Raw genomic sequence first — 4,630 nt, 5'->3', positions numbered from 1 at the left:
GCACCAAGGTGCCCACCCTGGCGAAGGTGCGCGCCCGGGCAATTAACCCAACTTCCAACTTCGCGCGCGCCAGGGTGGGAGCGCACCCAACAACCGGGCCTGGGAAGAGCCAATGCGAGAAACCCCACCAAACGCTCTGACAAAAAAAGAGGGGGCGCTCCAGTAACCCCGCTTCGGAGCGCACCCTGGGCAAACCCAGCCAGGGTGCCCACCCCGGCCAAGGTGCAGGCGAGGTGCGCACCCGGGGCAAACCGGGCTCCGACAACGTGCACGCCGCACCTTGGAGCACACTTCGTAGCGCTCCCGGGTGCGCACCTCAGAGCACACCAAGGTGGGCAGCGAGGTGCGCACCTTTGATGCGCTGCCTTCACTAATTTCCAGAAAAGGCAAAAAAAAGAGGAGATTTTAAAATTTCCGTTTTGAAAGATAGTGAAAAAAACGGAACGCGGGTGCCATCTTGAGCCCGCCCTGGTGCACAGCCCAGGTAAGGTGCCCACCCTGGCAAAGGTGCGCACCCGGGCAATTAACCCTACTTCCGACTTCGTGCGCGCCAGGGTGGCAACCGGGCCTGGGAAGAGCCAATGCGAGAAACCCCACCAAACGCTCCGACAAAAAAAGAGGCGGCGCTCCAATAACCCCGCTTCGGAGCGCAGCCGGGGCAAACCCAGCCAAGGTGCCCACCCCGACGAAGGTGCACGCGAGGTGCGCACCCGGGGCAAACCGGGCTCCGACAACGTGCACGCAGCACCTTGGAGCACACTTCGAAGCACTCCCGGGTGCCCACCGGCGTTGCGCACCGTGGTGGGCAGCGAGGTGCGCACCTTTGATGCGCTGCCTTCACTAATTTCCAGAAAAGGCAAAAAAAAATGAGATTTTAAAATTTCCGTTTTGAAAGATAGTGAAAAAAACGGAACGCGGGTGCCATCTTGAGCCCGCCCTGGTGCGCAGCCCAGGCAAGGCATGCGCACCAAGGTGCCCACCCGCGGTGCACGCCCGGGGCAAACCGGGCTCCGACTTCGTGCAGGCCGCACCTTGGAGCACACTTCGGAGCGCTCCTTGGTGCGCACCATGGTGCCCACCAGGGCGCACCCGGGGCAAACCGGGCTCCGACTTCGTGCACGCCGCACCTTGGAGCACACATCGGAGCGCTCCCAGGTTCGCACCAGCGTTGCGCACCTTTGATGCGCTGCCTTCACTAATTTCCAGAAAAGGCAAAAAAAAAACGATATTTTAAAATTTCCGTTCTGAAAGATAGTGAAAAAAACGGAACGCGGGTGCCATCTTGAGCCCTTCCTGGTGCGCAGCCCAGGCAAGTTGTGCGCACCAAGGTGCCCACCCTGGCGGAGGTGCGCGCCCGGGGCAAACCGGGCTCCGACTTCGTGCACTGCATGGTGCCCACCAAGGCGCGCAACCCAGCCAAGGTGCCCACCGCAGCGAAGGTGCACGCGAGGTGCGCACCCGAGGTGCACACCCGGGGCAAACCGAGCTCCGACTTCGTGCACGCCGCACCTTGGAGCACACTTCAGAGCGCTCCTTGGTGCGCACCAGGGCGCGCAACCCAGCCAAGGTGCTCACCCCGGCGAAGGTGCACGCGAGGTGCGCACCCGGGGCAAGCCGGGCTCGGACTTCGTGCACGCCGCACCTTGGAGCACACATCGGAGCGCTCCCGGGTTCGCACCAGCATTGCGCACCTTTGATGCGCTGCCTTCACTAATTTCCAGAAAAGGCAAAAAAAAAAAAAAAACGAGATTTTAAAATTTCCGTTTTGAAAGATAGTGAAAAAAACGGAACGCGGGTGCCATCTTGAGCCCGCCCTGGTGTGCAGCCCAGGCAAGTTGTGCGCACCAAGGCACCCACCCTGGCCAAGGTGGGTCACGGGGTGGGTCCTAGGGTGGGTAACGGGGTGGGTACTAAGGTGCGTGCCAAGGTGGGTCATGGGGTGGGTGCCAAGGTGGGCACCAGGGTGGGTGTGCACCAACCCTAGCCAGGGTAGGTCACGGGGTGGTTGTCGGGGTGGGCGTCAAGGAGCCAAGGTGGGTGGCAAGTAGCCAAGTTGCGTGCCAAGGTGGGTGTCGGGGTGGGTGCCAAGGATCCAAGGTGGGTGCCAAGGAACCAAGGTGGGTGTCTGGGTGGGTGCCGAGGTGGGAGCCAGGGTGGGTCCCAAGGTGAGTGCAAAGGTGGGTGCCAGGGTCAAGGTGAGTGCCAATGTGGGTTCCAAGGTGCCAGGGTCAGGGTGAGTGCCAATGTGGGTTCAAAGGTGCTAAGTTGGGTGCGAGGTTGGGTGCGAGGGTGGGTGGGTGCCAAGGTGTGCTAGGTGGAAGCCCGGGTGGGTCGGCATCCCATGGGTGTCGAGTTGGGTGCCTGATGGGTGCTTCTTGTCAAGTTTTAGTCGTCGGGACTCATTTCGAGCCTTAGAGGTCGTTTCTTGTCCGGTTGCCCTGTCTTCGACCTGGGAACCCAATTTTGGTCCTCGGGTCCCATTTTTTTTTGTCTCGCATCCCACTTTTGGCCTGTGGCCTTTTCGGGGTCGATTCTCGTTTTGGGCATCAGAGCATGTTTCTTCTCCTAAAACCCAATATTTGTTTATTAAGTCTCGGAACACATTTTTGTTCTCGTGGACCCATCATGGGTCTTGGAACGCATTTGTGGTCCTTGGGTCCCATTTTGCATCCCGAAACTTGTGTTTTGGTGCTTGATCCCTATTTTGGGTGCCCACCTTGCACCAAGTGCGCACCCGGGGCAAACCGAGCGCCTTGGTGCACCGGGGCAAGATCGAGCGTGCACCCGAGGCGCCCCGAACATGCACCAAGGTGCACTCGGCCCACATGTGAGCGCAGGTCGTTGCGCCCGAGGTGGTGTGTGGGCACCGCGTTGCAGACGGGACACTGCACGCACACGACGCCCCGTCCAGGTGCACGCACGTAGGCCGGGCCGGGTGCACACCCGACGCCCTAGCAAGGTGCGCGCACCCGGGCAGGGCTCACACTTGGCGAACGGGGCGCACTTCGCGAGGGAGGGTGTGCACCTCGACGGGGGTGGGTGGCCGGGGTGGATTCGCACGTGGGTCGCGGTTTGCTAAGTACACACTGCGACAAGCTCATAACGGGTGCGATCATACCAGCGTTAGTGCACCGGATCCCATCAGAACTCCGCAGTTAAGCGCGCTTGGGCCGGAGTAGTACTGGGATGGGTGACCTCCCGGGAAGTCCCGGTGTTGCACCCTTTTTTAGTTTTTCGCCGGGCGTCGCAATGCTATTTGAATAAACCTTTTGCCCGTTTGCGTTCTCGTCGGGGCCGGGCCGGGCCGGGGTGCGCTGCCCGCACTACCGCGCGCGCGGGGGGCGACACCGAGCGCGCACCCGAGGCGCCCCGAGCACACAGGCCACGGTGCAACCCGGGCGTTGTGCGCGCACCCCGGTGCGCCCGAGGTGCTGCGCGCGCACCCAGGTGAAATCGGTGTGCACCTCGGCCAGTGCGCGCTCGGTCGAGTCGCGCACGTTGGCCAAGGTGCACGGTGATGTTTCTTACTCTAAGGTTCCGCACCAGACGCCCGGGACAGGTGAGCGAAGCTGGGCGGGGCCGGGTGCGCGGCCGGGGCAGGTGCACGCAGCTAGAGAGAGCTTTGGAGCACACCAGAGGTGCGCACCTTGGAGCACACTTCGGAGCGCACCAATGATGCGCTCCATTCAAAAGTTTCCTGAAAAGGCAAAAAAAGTTGAGATTATAGAATTTCCCACTTGAGAGATTGTAAAAAAAAAAAATTTAAAATGAAGGAAACGCGGGTGCCAAGGTGTGCGCGCCCGGGTGCGCAGCCCAGCCAAGGTGTGCGCACCAAGGCGCCCACCCTGGCGAAGGTGCACGCAAGGTGCGCACCCGAGGCAAACCGGACAATTAACCCAACTTTCGACTTCGCGCGCACCTGCGCACCTTGGAGCGCACTTCGGAGCGCTCCTTGGTGCGCACCAATCTTGGGCACCTCGGAGTGCACCATGGCGCCCACCAAGGTGCGCACCCGGGGCAAACCGAGCTCCGACTTCGTGCGCACCTTGGAGCGCACGAAAGGTGCGCACCATGGCGCCCACCAAGGTGCGCAGCCCAGCCAAGGCGTGCGCATCAAGGTGCGCACCCTGGCGAAGGTGCGCACCCGGGGCAAACCGAGCTCCGACTTCGTGCGCACCTTGGAGCGCACAAAGGGTGCGCAACCCAGCCAAGGTGTGCGCACCCCGGGCAAACCGAGCTCCGAATCGTGCGCACCTTGGAGCACACTTCGGAGCCCTCCTTGGTGCGCACCGATGTTGCGCACCTCGGAGCGCACCCGGGGAAAACAATGCAATTAACCCGACTTTCGACTTCGTGGGCACCTCGGAGCGCTCTCGGGTTCGCACCTCGGAGCACACCGAGGTGCGCACCTTTGATGCGCTGCCTTCACCAATTTCCAGAAAAGGCAAGAAAACATTGAGAAGGTGTGCGCACCGAGGTGCCCACCCTGGCGAAGGTGCACGCGAGGTGCGCACCCGGGGCAAACCGGGCTCCGACTTCGTGCACGCCATGCTGCGCACCTTGGAGGGCCATGGTGCGCACCTTGGAGCACACTTCGGAGCGCTCAATGGTGCCCAACCCAGCCAAGGTG

General features: G+C 61.9%; 1 non-coding gene across 1 annotated transcript; it reads left to right on the top strand.

The window, feature by feature from the left end:
* Nucleotides 1-3,104: 3,104 nt before the first annotated feature.
* LOC131871532 (5S ribosomal RNA) lies at nucleotides 3,105-3,223 on the top strand. Its single transcript, XR_009369747.1, has one exon. It is a non-coding gene; the product is annotated as a 5S ribosomal RNA (ribosomal RNA).
* Nucleotides 3,224-4,630: the final 1,407 nt, after the last annotated feature.

The sequence above is a fragment of the Cryptomeria japonica genome, unplaced genomic scaffold (genome assembly GCF_030272615.1).
Source record: "Cryptomeria japonica unplaced genomic scaffold, Sugi_1.0 HiC_scaffold_422, whole genome shotgun sequence".
Taxonomy (NCBI): Eukaryota; Viridiplantae; Streptophyta; class Pinopsida; order Cupressales; family Cupressaceae; genus Cryptomeria; species Cryptomeria japonica.
This window is presented reverse-complemented; position numbering and strand designations above follow the sequence as displayed.